Raw genomic sequence first — 18915 nt, 5'->3', positions numbered from 1 at the left:
CTTTCTTCTGACCAAAGAATATTAACTGATTGAATGAACTCTAATTTAAGTCATCGACGGTAATATTTTTAGAAACAATCAGGATTTTACCGTAGGTTATTTCATTAGAGCGCATCTCGTAATTTTAAGTTTAGTTCATAGCTTGATTACCGATAGTAATCGGTCGTAGATGTGGACCTGTTGTAGACTGCGCAAATGGCTCATTGCTAATCGAAGCCGATGAGATCTCGTCGAGCAGAATGTGATTTTCAATCCGCCGGTGCTAGCCGGCTGTAACACCAAGAATCGACTGCGTTTCCTGAGCTGGCGCGGCTATGACTTTACAGTGTGTTAGTGTTACAGTAAAGCCTAGATCTAGACTAGTATTCATAGCATATTCTAGCCTGAATTTTCTGTCTCTTTCGTTCGTTAGCCTCTGATTTGGGTAGGGTCGGCTCCTCTCTTTAGCCGACCCTACCCAAATCGGAGGCTAACGACGAAAGAGACAGAAAAATTCGGGCTATGCAGGCCTAACTTTGTCTTTAGATCTAGCAGTTGCACTGTCTTAAGTAGATCTAGAAGTCTATAGAATTCTAGACCTAAACAACATTTAACTCCGAATCTAGTATAGATCTAGGCCTAGATGTAGATTCTACTCTAACAAAAAATTCTAAATAAATTCTAAATGCCTGATGTAGATTTCCTCTAGATCTAGGTGGATCAATGTGGAAGTTTAATATGGAGGGGGGGGGGGGGGGTGCACAATCATTTTGTGCCCCCTTTTTAGGATGTGGCATAGCCATAGGGACGGGTCTAGATCTAGGTCCAGAGCCACCTACTTATAATATTAAAAATAGGCAATTAGATCTAGATCTATAGTTGTAGCAAAGACTTCCAAAGCCATGGGTCTAGGCTCGTTTTTGATCCACTAGGCTAGACTAGTCGTGCACATGTGTCATTATTGTGATCCAGGTCCAGATTCAGCTTAGTTTGAATGTAGATCTAGGCTAGATCTACCAACGACAACAAAAACAAAACAAAAAAGGTGTCTCCCCCCCCCCCCTCCCCACCTCCCACTTCCCCTGATTTCGCTCTTAGTTATGTCATTGTGCCTTGTTTGAAATAATTAGTTTATTTTGAGGATTTTATGCCACTCCTTAGTTTTATGTTGGTGAGAATTCTGGATCCAACCCTACATATGACATGGATATTTCTTTCTCTAAAGGACATGAACAAAGTTATAAACAGATAACTTATGCATGCATTATGATATTAGCAGGAACCTTACTAAGTTTCTGTTTTCTTTTAATTGTAGATGCTATGGAACAAAGAAGCAGATAATGATCACAGAAGTGCAACAAAGAGCACCAGGACCTGATCAACAAATGTATCTAATCAGGAACAGGACACCTAAGACCTAAGTTGAACTTTGGCAAGGTATGTTTGTATGAAGTTCGAAAATATTCAGGCTGTATAATCTAAGCCCATGCGAACACCACACTCGACTTGGACTATATACAAAGATTTGGGGAACTGTCATCTTGTGTTGCATTATATCTTGTAATTCTCAATTATTCTCTAGCTTTTTATTTAGGTGACAAACTATGGTGTTGCTACAGTTTATTCTCTCAGCATATTAAAAGATGTACTGAAAGGTACTTTTCCTAAATATTACATTATATCTAACAAACTTTTGTTCACAAAAGTCTAGCAAATAATAACTTAAAATAAATTTGAAATTACTTTTAAAATAATTGGAAATACATTTAAACCTTTACTCTTCTCTTCAAAAAAGGCCCTATCAGATAGACATAAGTTTATCATTTTTTAATAAAATTAAAATGCAAGACCTAAAAAAAGTGGGGAGGTACTATTTCTCAAAATCCAATAAAATGCAGCAGTTTTAATCTTATTGATTTCTCCTCTCTTTTTGTTTTTTTATTATGCAGGTTGTCCCATGCAGAAGGTTTGATTCCCAGGCTTCTTTTGTACAAGTCCCTTGTCTACCCTCATCTTGAGAACTGTTCCGGTGTCTGGGATCCCTACAACATCTCAGATGTCCAGGACGCTACTTCACAATGGGGACCACAAGAGAACCAGCAGTTTGACTGAGATGATCAGCACCTTTTAGTTGCCTACTATATCTACAACCACAAGGCACTCTGCAAGAAGACTGGGAATGGTGCACAAGATAGTCAATGGTCTCTCCGCTCTCCCTTGAAAATTTCCCCACTGCACTACTTATAGCTACTTGCGCCCTCTATATAGCAAACAATGCCTAATCGGTGCCTACTGGTCCCCCATGATCCTCTTTTTCTTATATTAATTGAGAGCTGATTTGATGAGATAACCACCTGTCAGTGACCTTGCAGGGTGGTCTAATCCCTCTGGCCAAACTAGTACAGACGGGCTTTAACAAATCACGAGCAGGAAGTACCATGACATGACCCTCCAGTTGCATCAAGCCAGAAGCGACATAGACAAGTTTGTATTTGCCCAACACTCTGTCCCAAAGTTAATGGAACTGACTTCCAGCAAATATAGTGCATGCTGACAGTCCAGCTGCCAGGGACTACTTCTGAGGCATCTACTCTCCTTATCCCACTTAAAAACAGTCTGTCTTCCTCACACCACTTGTAATCTTTAGTATTAGTTCATCTTCGTGAAAGGCTACAACGCCTTTTGAAGATTACCAGAAGAATAAGAAGATATATTATCGAGGATCATGAAAGTAATCATATCTTCTTTTAAATGCGTGTACATGGAATATAGTTTTTTGATATTTAATCTTAAGTCAAGTTCTGACAAAAATATTAGGGATGCTGTACTGGATAGTAAATTGAAGGGGGGGGGGGTTTATAAAATTATGTAGTTCAATAGTAATACTGTAGTAATATAATTATACACTGTCGCTCATAAAGTTGGAATATTTTTGTTTTACCCTAATTTATGGAATTATTTTAAATATAATTTAAAAATAATAGATCTAGATAATAGTATACATTCTCAGATCTTATTTTTAAATTATTTATAAAATAATTCCATAAATTGGGGTAAAACAAAAATATTCCAACTAATAGTAACAATAATGACAATGATCATGATAATAGTAGTAGTAATAATGATAATACAGATAGTAGTAAAAACAACAACAATAATGTCCAATGTAAGATAAAGTACTCATAAAACTCAGTATATACCTGTTCTTTAAATAATAAAATAGCATGTTGATATTATTGAATATTTTTTTCAAAATCTACAGTAAACTTTTACAACTGAAAAATTTGAATTCAAGAGACAGCCCCCCCCCCCCCATCTATTTGCCATCCTTTTGTTGATGTCATGTTGGATTTAAAAAGATCTTTATAGAAACAAAAAAAAATAAAAATAAATAAATGAGTTCATAAATGTTAATAAATTAGTTGATACTGCTTAATTCTGTTCTTTTCATTTTCTTATTTTGTGAAATATATGTGATGATGCTGGTGATTATGATGATGTAGGCACTCTGTAATGATAATGCTGTATGACTGAGGTGAGATGGGGTCTGATGCAGTCTTGTGTAGAATTGAGTATGGTGTTCGACCTTTTGATGTTTGTTTATATCTGGTATCAGCGAGATAGATTTAACCATCTTTCCTAATGAGAGAAAGTGGAAATGTAACAAGAGAGTGGGCAAGACTAATGTATAAATACAGTATAAAAAATGGTTTACAATAAAGATGGGGGGGGGGGGGTTAAATAAAGAATAAGTCAATGCCAAAATGATGAAAGCATATAGGTAATTGGGGTGTGGATGGGGGAGGGAGGTTAATAGAGCCTATGGAAATGTCAATATTGGAAGGGGTCCCTGTATTGAAAATGTTACTGTTGGGGGGGGGGGGGGGAATTTCCCCAAAATCAGTGACGACGAATGCAAAAATTTAAATTTCATTGGGGATGGGGCACAATATGAAGAACATTGAAGTCGAGGTGAGAATGATTCATTATTTGGACACTAAAAATATTAATATATCACTTGTTAAGTCGGCTAAATGATCAGTGCAGTTTTTCTGATTTAAAAAATAAATTAAGTTAATAAACAAACAAAAAAAAGAGGTAAAAAATGAATTGAGGTACAACAGTGAAATGGGGTCATTATTTTGGCTTTCATCGAAAGGGTGCGGTGCGGTGCGGCGCGATGTGGTGTGCTCAACGCACCCATTCGATAAAAGAGGGGGGCTTTTCTCGAAAGGGTGCGTTGAGAGCGGAGTACCGTTTTAACACACCCTTTCGATAAAAGCGGGGGGGCTTTTCTCGAAAGGGTGCGTCGACTAGTCTTTCGCATCAGTCGTTTAAAATGAGGATCTGGGACAGAAGGTAATAGTTGCCAATTTAAGTATATCGAAAATGTATTAAATAAAATGGAATGGTTGTTGTTGTTGTTTTAGTTTTAAGGGCGTGTGTCATTCAATTATGAATATTTACGCCGTCTTGATTACAGTGGTCTCTTTCGTTATTACTATGTTGATGGGGGAGACATAGAGAAGGAAAAAAGGGAAAGGGAAGGGAAGATAAAAGGAAAGAAAGAAGAATAAGAAGAAAAGAGGGAAACGGGGGGGGGGGCGAAAGGCTCTTGCCTTCTCCTCACCCCCCCCCCCCCGACAAAAAAAATAAATAAGAGAGAGAGAGAAGGGAAAGGGAAAGGGAAAGAAAATATAAAAGGAAAGAAAGAAGATGAAGAAGGAAAGAGGGAAACGGGGGATGGGCGAAAGGCTCTTACCCCCCCCCCCCCCCGCCAAACAAATAAATAAGAGAGAGAGAAGGGAAAGGGAAAGAAAGAAGAGGAATAAGAAGGAAAGAGGGAAACGTGGGAAGGGCGAAGGGCTCTTGCCTCCTCCCTCCCCACCCCCCGCCAAAAAATAAATAAGAGATAGAGAGAGAGAATGGAAAGGGAAAGGGAAAGAGAAGATAAAAGGAAAGAAAGAAGAGGAAGAAGAAGAAGAAAAGAGGGAAACGGGGGCGAAGGGCTCTTGCCTCCCCCCTCCCGCCAAAAAAATAAATAAGAGAGGGAGAGGGAAGGGAGAGGGAAAGAAAATATAAAAGGAAAGAAAGAAGAGGAAAAAGAATAAGAAAAGAGGGAAACGGGGGAAGGGCAAAAGGCTCTTACCTCCCCCCCCCCCTCTCCCGCCAAAAAATAAATAAGAGAGGGAGAGGGAAGGGAGAGGTAAAGAAAATATAAAAGGAAAGAAAGAAGAGGAAAAAGAATAAGAAAAGAGGGAAACGGGGGCGAAGGGCTCTTGCCTCCTCCCCTCCCCCCCCCCCGCCAAAAAATAAATAAGAGAGAGAAGGGAAAGGGATAGAGAAGATAAAAGGAAAGAAAGAAGAGGAAGTAGAAGGAAACGGGGGCGAAGGGCTCTTGCCCCCCCCCCCCCCCGCCAAAAAAATAAATAACAGAGAGAGAGACAGAGAGAGAAGGGAAAGGGAAAGAGAAGATAAAAGGAAAGAAAGAAGAGGAAGAAGAAGAAAGAGGGAAACGGGGGCAAAGGTTTCTTGCCCTCCCCGCCAAAAATATATAAAAATAAGAGAGAGAGAGAGAGAGAGAGAGAGAGAGAAGGGAAAGGGAAAGAGAATATAAAAGGAAAGAAAGAAGAGGAATAAGAACAAGAAGAAAAGAGGGAAACGGGGGCGAAGGGCTGTTGCCTCCTCCCCCCCCCCCCGCCAAAAAATAAATAAGAGAGAGAGAGAGAAGGAAAGGGAAAGAGAAGATAAAAGGAAAGAAAGAAGAGGAAGAAGAAGAAAAGAGGGAAACGGGGGCAAAGGGCTCTTGCCTCCTTTTTTTTTTCTTTCTTTTCCTTTCTTTCCTATTCTCCCTCTTTTTCGTTTTTCTCTTTCTTTCTTTTTCTTTTTCCTTTCCCTCTCCTTTTTCCCCTCCCCCTTTTCTCTTTTTTTTCCCGACGGCAGCGCAATTTTACCGACAATATCCTGACAGGTGGGGGGGGGGGGGGGGGTTGTCGCACCCCCACACCCCCCTTTGGAGACGCCCCTACCTACGCCACTGTTGGCGACCACAAGGCTATCAATATTAATGAAGATTCTTTTTTAATGTTGCAGAGAGATAAGTATTTTCTCTATGAACTTGTTTAAAGGAAGGATAATAAATAATATTAAAAACATAAATACTATAGCGGTATAATGATGAGAGAGATGATTTAAGTCATACTTTTTTCAATGTGATTGGAGTAGACTTGAGGGTGGGGGGGGGGGGTCCCCCTAAGATCTCGGCCGTTTCACAGCCGATCGCCGCGAAAATGTGCATGCATGTCAAGTGAAGTGTATAAAAAACTATGGTAATTTCAATTTTTTGAAAAATTCACTCATTTGCATATTTATGGTAATTTATGCAAACAAGGTCAGAGAATTCACATTTTTACCCATAAATCATATATAATTCATATTCAAGCGTTCTTTTTCACTACATATATTCGTAGAATAATAATAATACGACAACAAAGTTGGAAGAGCCAGTTTATCCCTATGTTATCTCTTGTTTTGATAATTTGTATTTATGTATTATATTGTTTTTGTTGTTTTATTTCATTTCTAACCACAATTCAACTATTTTGACCCCAAAACAAACACATTAACTTGAAAACAAGACCAAATAACCAATGTTTTTTCTTTTTTTAAAAGAATAAATGGTATTTCCATATGTTTGGTACATAAATCACAAAAGTGAGCGATTTTAGGGCTGACATGCAAAAGCAAAAGGTCACGTGACTCCGCAACTATACGTCCAATTTTCAACAAAAAAATGTTTCAAAAGATGCGTAAGACTCGAAAGAAAAAAGTCATAAAAGAAAAACTTTATATCTGCCGCGGTTCCGGAGTAGTCGCGAAATTACTAGAGAGCACTAATCTTTTTTGGGGGGCCCTCGAAAATTTGAAAAATCGTACCCCCCCCCCCTTAAGGGAGGGGGGGGGGGCCTGTAATATAACCTACTTCTTTAAAAAAAAAAAAAAAAGTTGTTTCTGTAAAGGTGATCTGTGTTTTAACAAGCTGTGCTTTTTTAACAGACCACCTCTTTTTTCCACATTTGTTAAAGTCTTTATAACTGTTTCATTGTTAATGTATTTATGCTAGTTTACGATGAACTTGTTACTACTGTTACTGAATGAAATGTTTTTTTATGCAAGTGGAAAGAAATAAATAAATCTTGAAATCTTGAATCTCCCAAAAACGGTAAAATTAACGTGTTTTTTTACACGTTTTTTTCACAGGGCTGAGCCCTCAGAAGCTCAGGGGTATTAAACATCAAAATTAATGTCGGATGAGCATAATTTTATACCTTATTTGTGACAGTGGCAGGACACAATTTGGTGTTGGGTCCAGGGGGCGGAGCCCCCAGAAGGTCAGGAGTTTTGTACATTAAATTATTATTATTTTATACCTTATTTGTGACACAGGGGTCACGAATTGGCGTGGGGTCAAGGGGGTGGAGCCCCCGGAAGCTCAGGGGTTTTGGGCAATAAATAACGGTCAGATGAGCATATTTTTATATCTATTTGTGACACTGGCAGGACACAAATTGGTGTTGGATCCAAGGGGCGGAGCCCCAAGAAGGTGAGGGGTTTTATACATCAAATTATCGTCAGATGAGCATATTTTTATATTTTTTATATTTGTGACACTGGCAGGACACAAATTCTTCTTCCTCTTCTTTCTTTCCTTTTATCTTCTCTTTCCCTTTCCTCCTCTATCTCTCTCTTTTATTTATTTTTTGGCGGAGGGAGGAGGCAAGAGTCCTTCGCCCCCGTTTTCCTCTTTTCTTATTCTTTTTCCTCTTCTTTCTTTCCGTTTAGATTTTCTTTCCCTCTCCCTTCTCTCTCTCTCTCTTATTTATTTTTTTGGCGGGAGGGGGTGGGGAGGGAGGAGGGAAGAGCTCTTCGCCCTTCCCACGTTTCCCTCTTTCCTTCTTATTCCTCTTCTTTCTTTCCTTTTATATTTTCTTTCCCTCTCCTTCTCTCTCTCTCTCTCTCTCTCTCTTATTTATTTTTGGCGGAGGGGGAGGAGGAGGCAAGAGCCCTTCGCCCCCGTTTCCCTCTTTTCTTCTTCTTCCTATTCTTTCTTTCCTTTTATCTTCTCTTTCCCTTTCTTTCTCTCTCTCTCTCTCTCATTTATTTTTTGGCGGGGGGGGGGGGAGGAGGCAAAAGCCCTTCGCGCTCGTTTCCCTCTTTTCATTTTATTCTTCTTCCTCTTCTTTCTTTCCTTTTATAGTCTCTTTCCCTTTCGCTTTCAAATCTCTCTCTCTCTCTCTCTCTCTTATTTATTTTTTGGCGGGGGGGGGGGGGGAGGGCAAGAGCCCTTCGCCCCCGTTTCCCTCTATTCTTCTTATTCTTTTTCCTCTTCTTCCTTTTCTTTTAGATTTTCTTTCCCTCTCCCTTCTCTCTCTTATTTATTTTTTTGGCGGGAGGGGGGGGGGGGGGGTAGGTAAGAGCCTTTCGCCCATCCCCCGTTTCCCTCTTTCCTTCTTCCTCTTCTTTCTTTCCTTTTATATTTTTTTTCCCTTTCTCTTTCCCTTCTCTCTCTCTCTTATTTATTTTTTGGCGGGGGGGGGGGGGGGGATGAGGAGGAGGCAAGAGCCCTTCGCCCCCCCCCCGTTTCCCTCTTTTCTTCTTATTCTTCTTTCTTTCCTTTTATCTTCCCTTTCCCTTTCCCTTTTTTCCTTCTCTCTGTCTCCCCATAGTAATAACGAAAGAGACAACTCTGTAATCAAGACCATATCATTTTATTTAATACATTTTCGATATACTTAAATTGGCAACTAATTACCTTCTGTCCCAGATCCTCATTTTAAACGACTGATGCGAAAGACTAGTCGACGCACCCTTTCGATAAAAGCCCCCCCCCCCCCGCTTTTATCGAAAGGGTGTGTTAAAACGGTACTCCGCTCTCAACGCACCCTTTCGAGAAAAGCCCCCCATTTTTTATCGAATGGGTGCGTTGAGCACACCACACCGCTCCGCACCGTACCGCACCCTTTCGATGAAAGCCCATTATTTTTGCCTTTTAACTGAACTGAATTTTTTAAAATGTACTTTCCATCCTGGTGACAGTGAAGTTTGTGGCCCTAACTAAGTCAACCATTTAAAAGTTTATTACCCCCCCCCCCCCCCCCCCCCTCCCCCCCCCCCCCCCCCCCCCCCCCCCCCCCCCAACACACACACCTCCACAACTCTGCATGACCTTTGTTCTACATTTTATCCGGCCCAATTAAGGATTATGTCGATATAGTAACGCATGCGCATTGTCTTTTTTTCATTGCGATAATATGCTAATAAGTGGAAAAGAGTCATGAATATTCCAAATTTTAATTTAAATATTTTGCGCGCTACGCGCAGTCCAAAATCCCCATTTCGCTGGTGCACTAAAAATTTGTCGTCTTCATAGGCTAATACATGAAAAGTGGAAGCAGTGTGCACTTTTGACCCTCCAAAATCTCCCCATGGCTAGACGGATGCAGAAGCGGAGTTGAACCCCCCTGCTACTAAGTATATATCTCTATGGTAGCGTATGAACATGAATAAACATGATTATATGACGTCATGATACGTCATCTGCATTGCTCAACTTGCGCTGTGCACTGCACTGCGGTTCAGTAGCTTTGTAGCAGTCATATGTATTTACTGAAATATGTTTCCTTGTCTAGAAGTTTAGTCATTGTTCTTAATCCAGCATTGCACAAGCCTATATATCCAAAAGATAATATGGAACTGTCAATGACTTCATAATTTGAATTTATAGAATTAATGATAGATATGACTATTGATATGTAACCCGTGGCATAGTGGCAGGGGAAACCACTTTTAAATTATTATGCCAGGGTTCAGGTAATAATAATTATCAAAGGATTGACTGGCTTTACTCACATAGACCACCACACATTCTCACGTCTTATGTTGAGGTAAGTAGACTTTTAAATAATGGTCGATAGGAAGTATAATTATATTTACTTAATACATGGTCCTTTAAAAAATATATAAGTATAACATTCATCATCATCAACAACAAATCAAACAGCAAAATATCAATCTCATTTTAAATCTACTCACGGTACCGCTACTTAAATCAAGCGAGGGGGTGCGCGCGAGAGCTCTCTAAAAGTTCAACAACGAACTGGATCCGATTCGAAGTGCGATCGTGGTTGTCGTCCTCTGGATGTCCATTTGCAACTCCCTAGCTACGTCAGTCATGCTTCAGATGATTAGGCAATCACCACGAACACCGTCACTGCAACTTGTTGAATCAATGAAGTTCTGTCATTGACTTATAAAGTTTCGTTCAGCATTCTGTGGCCGTCAAGACCCCTTTATATCGACTAGCGAAGAACGATGCTCTGTATTCTGATTTAGAGTCTTCAGGCGCGGATCCAGGATTTTCCAATAGGGGGGGGGGGGGGGGGGGGGGGGGGCCGTAAATTTGAAAATTGCGCAGACCGTTTTTCCAAGGTCATATTAGAAGCAGGCGCGGATCCAGGGGGGGGGGCCGAGCGTGCCTTGGCCCCCCCCCCCCCCCCCCCCCGCAAAAAAAAAAAAAAAAAAAAGGAGAGAGAGAGAAGGAAGAGAAGGGAAAGAGGAGGGAAAGGGAAAAAAAAGAGGAAGAAGAAAAGAAAAGAGGGAAGAAGGAGATCGGGGGGAAGGACTTGCCTCCCCCCCCCCCCCAATAAAAAAATAAAAGAGAAGGAAGGAAAGAGAAAGAAAAAAGATAAAGAGGAGATAAAGGGAAGGACAAAATAGGAAGAAGAAAAGAAAAGAAGGGGGATATCAATTGCAATTTTCCCGCCAACAAGTTGTGGATCAAGGGGGGGGGGGGTAAAAGACCCTAGCCTCCCCCGTCCCCGCTAAAAAAAAGAGAGAAGGAAGGAAAAGAGGAGAGCTAAAAGGGAACAAAAAGAGGAAGAAAAAACGAAATGGGAGAAAAGAAGCGGAGATCAGTTGCGGTTAATCCCGCCAACAATGTGTGGAGCGTGTTGGGGACCAAAATGACCGTGTCCCTCCCCCCCCCCCCCCCCAGCAAACCTAAAAGAGAGATAAGTAAGGGAAGGGAAAGTGAAAGAGGAGAGAAAGGGAAAGGAAAAAAAAGAGAATGAAGAAAGGTAGGGGATATCAGTTGCAATTTTCCCGCCAACAAGGTGTAGATCGGAGGGGGGGGGGGGGGGGGCACTGGCATACTGATAAGGGGGGGGGGGGGTGGAGAAATAGAATTCAAACGTGGTTTATTTATAATTCCATAACGGTGGTTAACAAATAATGCTGAAATGAGATAATTTTCCTCACTTCATGCGTTTGTTGAAAATGACAAATTCCTAAATTTACAGCCAGGCAAGAAAATGCTTCTTGAGATGCCTACATATCAGGGCCCGCGGAACGGCGGGGATCGGGATCCTCGAGCCCCTCCCCACACTTTCTTTGAAAAAGTATATTAAAGAGAAATAGAAAGAAAGAGAGTGAGAAAGAAGAAATAGTTAACTGCCAGTGTCACATTATAATGGGGTATCAAAATATGCTCATCTGACCATGATTAAAATTAATGCCCCCTGGATTCCACCTAGGGCCCTAAGGCGGGCCCTTAGATGTTCATATGACGGTCATTTAATGCCTAAAACCCCTGATTTCTGGGGGCTCTGCCCCCTGGACCCCATGCCAAATAGTGTCCAGCTAGTGTCACAAATAATAAGGTATCAAAATTGCTCATCTGACCGTAATTAAACGCCTAAAACCCCTGAGCTTCTAGGGGCTCTGCCCCCTGGACCCAACCAAGAGCCCTTAGGCGGGCCCCTCGATACTCATCTGACCGTAATTGAGTGCCTAAAACCCTTGAGATTCCGGGGCTCCGCCCCCTGAACCCCAAGCCAATTAATGACCTGCCATTGTAACAATTAGGTATCAAAATAATGCTCATCTGACCGTAATTAAATGCCTAAACTCCTGAACTTCCGGGGCTCTGCCCCCTGGACCCCGTCTAGGGCGCTAAGGCGGACCCCTGAATGCTAATCTGACCGTAAATTAAAACCTTAAACCCCTGAGCTTCCGGGGCGGACAAGGTATCAACATATGTTCATCTGACAGCAGGCGCGTAGCCAGGGGGGCGGTGGGGGTGGTCCCCCAATAAACGCCGGCCAAAAAAGAGAGGAGTGTAAAGGAAGAGGACGTAGGAAGAAAAGGGAATAGACAAAGAACATACTTTAAATTCAGACAAGGATTAAGAGTCGAGAACGGTACAACGAATCGTCTTCTTTCTCTAATGAATTAATGAAACGTCAAAGCTTCCGCGCTACGCGCGGGGAGGGCAGGGGGAACTTAATTCATACGAGGATAATTTTCGGGAACGGTACAACGAATCGTCTTATTTCTATAATAATTTAATGAAACGTCGAAGCTTCCGCGCTTCGCGTGGGAGGGGGGAAACTGAATTAAGACAAGGATTAAAAGTCATAACGGTACGACAAATCTTCCTCTTTCTCTAATGATTTAATGAAAAGTAAAAGCTTCCGCGCTTCGCGCGGGTGGGGGAAACTAAATTATTTTCGAGAGCGGAACAACGAATCGTCTTCATTCTCTAAAAATTTAATGAAACGTCGAAGCGGGGGGGGGGGGGGGGACTGAATTTAGACAAGGATTAAGAGTCGAGAACGGTACAACGAATCGTCTTCTTTCTTTAATGATTTAATGAAACGTAAAAGCTTCCGCGCCTCGCGTGGGAGGGGGGAAACTGAATTTAGACAAGGAGTAAAAGTCATAACGGTACAACGAATCGTCTTATTTCGCTAATGATTTAATGAAACGTAAAAGCTTTATTCAGACGAGGATTATTTTCGAGAACGGTACAACGAATCGTCTTCTTTCTCTAATGATTTAATGAAACGTACAAGCTTCCGCGCTTCGCGCGGGAGGGAGGAGGGGAAAACTGAATTCAGATGAGGATTAAGAGTCGAAAACGGTACAACGAATCGTCTTCTTTCTCTAATGATTTAATGAAACGTAAAAGCTTCCGAGCTTTGCGCGGGAGAGGGGGATGAATTAAGACGAGGATTAAGAGTAAAAAACTGTACAACGAATCGTACGGAGCCCGGGAAGGGACATGGTAAAAATATTTTTATCTCATTAAAACGAGATACTATCTCATTAAAACGAGATACTATCTCATTAAAACGAGATACTATCTCATTAAAACGAGATACTATCTCGTTTTAACGAGATAAAAATATTTTACCATGTCCCTTCCCGGGCTCCGTAGAATCGTCTTCTTTTTCTAATGATTTAATGAAACGTAAAAACTTCCGCGCTTCGCGCGGGAGGGGATAAACTATTTTCAGACGAGTAGGCACGTACGGAAGGGGGGAAGGGGTTAGGGGGTTGACCCTCCCCCCTTCAGTTTTTTATGTGTTTTTTGGAGCAACCCCCCCCCCCTTTCTGTGATTTTTTTTTTTTTTTTTAATTTGAAAAGTTTTTTTCAGCCAATGGCTGACCTAAAAATGGTGACCTCACCCCCCCCCCCAACGGAACAAAATGTCAAATTTTCAAATTTCGAGACCAAAAACAAAAAAGTGTCCTCTTCCCCCCCCCCCCCCCCCCCCCCCCCCCCCGCTTATTTAGCGGCTGGCTGAGTCGTTACGATTTTTTTTCGGACAAAAAAAAAAGTGGGCCCCCCCCTAAGAAATCCTGGATCCGCGCCTGATTAGAAGCACCATACCGGTACAATTTTTGACATTTTAATCGGGGGGGGGGGCTATAGCCTCCAGCCCGTGGAAGCTTTGACCTTACATTAATTATTAGAGAAAGAAGACGATTTGTTGTACCATTCTCGACTCGTATTCCTTGTCTGAATTCAGTTTTCCCCCCTCCCACGCAAAGCGCGGAAGCTTTTACCTTTTATAGTTTAATGAAATTATTAGAGAAAAAAGATGATTTGTTATTCCATTATCGACTCTTAATCCTTCTCTGAATTCAGTTTTTCCCCTCCTGTGGAAAGCGCAGAAGCTGAACGTTTCATTAAATTATTAGAGAAAGAAGACTCTTCGTTGTACCGTTCTCGAATCTTAATCCTTGTATGAATTCAGTTTCCCCCCTCTCGCGCGAAGCGCGGAAATGTTGAAGTTTCATTAAATTATTAGAGAAAGAAGATGATTCATTTTACCATTTTACCATTCTCGACTCCCAATCTTTGTCTGAATTCTGTTGCCCCCTCCCCCCTGCCGAACGATGCGCGGAAGCTTTGACATTTCATTCAATTATTAGAGAAAGAAGACGATTCGTTGTACCGTTCTCGACTTGTCAGAATTTTCGAAAATGTTTCATTGTCTGCTCCTTTTTCGTCCTTTGTCCTCTTACTGCCCCTACCGCCCCTGGCCACGCGCCTGCTTTAAAGGGAAAATGAAACAATCATGATTGTGATAGCACACAATAAGGTTAGTAGAAATGAAAGTTTTGTGTTATCGGGCGAGGACCGGGGCGTAGCGACCAGCGAGATTTTGCAATGTTGAATGCTGAAATTATGCATTCTAGAAAATCCCTAAGCCCAATATGTACGTTCTTTCCGCTATATTCCTTTCTAGCTATATTTCTAAATTTCCTGGGGGACGTGTCCCCTATCGGGCCAGGATTGCCGCCCCTGTCTATGATTACTACCAACATGAGTTCAAATACAAGCACAAGCGAGTTGTTATGAGCTGAATCCAAATGAATGGCAACATAAGAGTTGTGAAGCGACCCTATCGTTAATTTAAAATTTGACTGTTGAGTATATAACTTCTATTTAAAAGAAAACCAAAATATTTTGCCCCTTTCAAATTTCTCTCTAAAGATTGATGAACGCAGGGGCTGTTCTTAACATTTAACTTTGAATCCGCGGCTCGAAATTGTATGCGGCCGGCCCGGCCCCCCCCCCTCTATTCAATAACGTTTGCCAAGCCTTCTGGAATGACCCCAAATCTCCCGATTACAGTTTTCCCTTATTCGTCGTTACTGTTACTTAGCTCCTTTTCCTTGTCTTTCCCCCTTTCTCACCCGACTTTTCTTCCCCCCCCCCCCCCACCTACTCAGTGTTATCTAGAGTACGCACATGTATGTTCCCTCTCTTTGAAAGCACCCATCTATCTCCGGTGTGTAAAGTCAGTACGGGCCGGATTTTTGTGTATTACGGGCCGGACTTTGTTGCATGAAAAGTAACTCTTTATCGGAAATTTGGGAACATAAATTCGGTCCCTCTGACCCCGGAGTGGGAGGGAGGGGGGGGGGGGGGCTTTCTTCTTTATCTTTCTGTTCTCTTTTCTTTTCTCTTCTTTTTTCCTGTCTTTTTCCTTTCTTTTCTCTTCTCCTTTTTTTTCTCCTCTTCTCCTTTCTTTTTTCTCTTCTTTTCTTCCTCTTTTTTTTTTTTTTTTTGCGCTGCCAATAGGGGGGGGGGGGGGGCCGCGGCCGTTTCGGCCCCCCCTGGATCCGCCACTGTCTATAGAGGGCACATGCACGGTTCACCGTCAGTTTATTCAGGGAGGTGAGACTAATATTTGAAGATATGGTATAAATCGTAGTATTAGTTTTACAAGTGATTTTTAATGTTTCCTATGTTAAAGTGATCTAGTACCTTTGATATATCCCCATCACTTACTTTGAGACAATAACTTGTAAACATGTTGATTTCAGAATTTGCATTTTCCAATCGTTATTGTCAGCAAAGGAGATTTAAGAGGGGTAAGAGTGTGCCCAGCATGATGCTAGAAAAAAGTGGTCAGATTGACCCCCATCGATCAACCACGATGTGGTCATATTGGTAACTTATGGCCCAAAATGGCATTCGTATTACACTGTCGCTCATAAAGGTGGAATATTTTAGTTTTTACCCTAATTTAATGAATTATTTTAAAAATTATTTAAAAATAATAGATATAGATAATAGTATACATTCTCAGATTTTATTGAATAATAACTTGCCAATGTGTGTTTTGAGGAACGGCTAAAACATGTGTATGCTACTATGCTTATTAACTAGGGGACCTACGTTCTCAAGTCATAAATGACAGTAATGAGGATTAATGCCCCACAAAAGGGCACTAATATAGCATATCGACACGGTTTTGATCCTGGGGCCTCACAGTTACGAGGCCATTGTTTTGTCACTGAACCATGACTATACGCAGCGGGGCTAGGGTAGGGGGCAGTTTCCATAAATAAAAAAAAAACACAGAAAATGCAATAAATTTTCAATAGTTTATTGCATTTTACCCCGATCCCCAACATAAAAAAATACTCTGGACGGCCATGCATTATGGCTCAAGGCATGGGCACACATAATTTTTTTTTATGTTAGGCACGGGGTCAAATTCAATAAATTATTGAAAATTTAATGCATTTTCTGCGGTTTTTTTAATTTATGGAAACTGCCCCCTACCCTAGCCCCCGTGCGTACAGTCATGGTTCAGTGACAAAGCAATGGCCTCGTAACTGTGAGCCCCCAGGATCAAAACCGTGTCGATGTGCTATATTAGTGCCCTTTTGTGGGGCATTAATCCTCATTACTGTCATTTATGACTTAAGGGCATAGGTCCCCTAGTTGATAAGCATAGTAGGATACACATGCTTTAGCAGTCACGCAAAACACACATTGGCAAATTATTAATCAATAAAATCTGAGAATGTATACTATTATCTAGATCTATTATTTTTAAATTATTTTTAAAATAATTCCATAAATTGGAATTTAAAAAAAATATTCCACCTTTATGAGCGACAGTGTATATTTTTGACCATAATCCGGCGAAATATTCAGTCAGAAGTGGGTGCATGGGTTTCGACATCAATATGTGGGCTGGTTGGTGGACCTATATTATGTCACCTATACCATGCAGAACATAGCATTACATGAACTACACAGTTCACACCACATTTTGGCCACATTTACCCATTGTCATTTTTTGATGATGCACTCGATTTCAATAACAAACTCGAAATTTCAGTAAGCATGGAGGAATTCGATTGGCCTCAAATCAAGCAAGATTTGCCATGATGGGAAAGGGATTCAGGTAAATCACTTTATGCTGATTCCAATGTCTTAATGACCTAACTCTTAAAGTTGGTTATTTTGGACACTTTTTGGCAAATAAATTGTCATTTGTGTCACTCAGAACTAATATAGGCTTCATGCACACCAAACTATTATATAGAAATAGGTGCTGATTCCAGATTAAATCCACCCCATTAAATTAATTTTGCACCATTTTGACCAGGCACTCCCGTCATTTGCCCACTTTGACCAAAATTGGCCATTAATGTGATTAACCTCTGTAACAAACTCAAATGTGTTGTTCGTAATGTAATTAATCAGAATTCATAGTGGGGAAGATTATTTTAAAAACAATAAGCACCCTTGGTAAAATATTGCACTGCATCCACAAATATACCACTCTTATATAATCTATACTCATGCCGCTCTGGTCATATGGGTCACTTTTTGTCCAAACATGACCATCGAATCATTTTTTTAAAGAGGAGGAGGGGAGGGCAACATTAGTTCGAAATTTTATTCAGAGTCAATGAATATTGATGGACAGGTTTTGATCGGCACCCGAATTCTATGTAAATTAAGCGGGTGCTGATTCAAACACAATCAATCGTATTTGATAAATTTACACCGTTTTGGCCACTATTGTTTGTTTTTTCCACTTTAACCTAAAAAGATCATTCGTATCAATTTGGTGCAATATCCGATCGAAATTTCAAAAAGCTTAAGAATTGATGATGGTTTAAAAAGCTTACTCCGTGTTCGGTATAGTACGCTGATGGTTTAAAAAAAAATGTATTGGTCACCAGTGTGTATAGGATGTACAGAGGGGGCAAGGGCCACGGACGACATTTGAGAGGGGAATAAAGGAAGAAAAACATTAATATAATACCCCATTAAATATGCATTGTAAATCAAATCAGAAATTACTTTATTCGAGGGTTGAATTTTTTCGAAAGCTCTGTCACTTTGTTCCTTTGACCGTGTACGTTGCCCCAAGATCTTGTAATTTCGCGACCGCCATATAGGTTATGAAATTAATGCCGATTTTAAGAGGTTCACAATTAAAATAAAGGAAACTTAATTGTTACTTTTGCCAGGCGCGGATACAGGGGGTGGGGCGAGTGGGCCTTGGCCCCTCCCCCTTCCACCCGCAAAAGAGAGAAAGAAAGAGAGAGAGAGAGAGAGCATGGGTGTCGATCCCGGGGGGATGGGGGGGGGGGGGATATATCCCCCCCCCAATATTTCAAGTGGGTGGGGGGGGGGGGGGGGGTGGCCTGTACAATCATCCCCCCAATAATTAACCTTAAAAAAAAATTAAAAAAAAATAATGATGAGAGCCCGATAAGAGTAGTTAATGGATATTACTTGCAAGATGACCGTCAATATACACATTTTGTTATCTCATTTTCATAATACATACATATATACGAAGTAAATGAGACAACCGTATATATGAGACAAGAATAAATTGAAGTCTCGTTCATACGGCTTCATCAGGAATTTATGAATTTATTCACTTTGTTCAATCAACAGCATCATAGAAATGCAGTGCGCCAGATGCAAAGACGCAGCGTTAAAAAGCAACGAGCTAAATGTTAAGCGCGAAGCGCAAAAGTAGCAATCTGCAACATCAGACAATCCTGGACAGTGTAAACATAAATGAACTCTGTGACAAATTCGTGATGAGATCGGAGACAAGGAGAAAGATTTTCGGACATTAGTATGACTTATAAGATAGTTCACTAGTTGTTATGTTGTTTCCGTTCACCCTTTAAAAAAAATCACTCATTTTATTTCCTGATATTTCCTTTAAAAAATTCATTTTTGGAGAATTATTATTATGTCACAACTTATTTATGTTTTATTGAAAAGCTGATGTAGGCCTATGTCACTGGCGTATT

At 40.9% G+C, this 18915-nt stretch overlaps 1 long non-coding RNA gene across 1 annotated transcript; it reads left to right on the top strand.

The window, feature by feature from the left end:
• The first annotated feature begins 1366 nt into the window (after positions 1–1366).
• On the top strand, positions 1367–2433 carry LOC115926592. The gene is made up of 2 exons (XR_004065145.1): positions 1367–1416; positions 1929–2433. It is a non-coding gene; the product is annotated as an uncharacterized LOC115926592 (long non-coding RNA).
• The last annotated feature ends 16482 nt before the right edge of the window (positions 2434–18915 follow it).

Source organism: Strongylocentrotus purpuratus, unplaced genomic scaffold (genome assembly GCF_000002235.5).
Source record: "Strongylocentrotus purpuratus isolate Spur 01 unplaced genomic scaffold, Spur_5.0 spur5_scaffold_2, whole genome shotgun sequence".
Classification (NCBI taxonomy): domain Eukaryota; kingdom Metazoa; phylum Echinodermata; class Echinoidea; order Camarodonta; family Strongylocentrotidae; genus Strongylocentrotus; species Strongylocentrotus purpuratus.
This window is presented reverse-complemented; position numbering and strand designations above follow the sequence as displayed.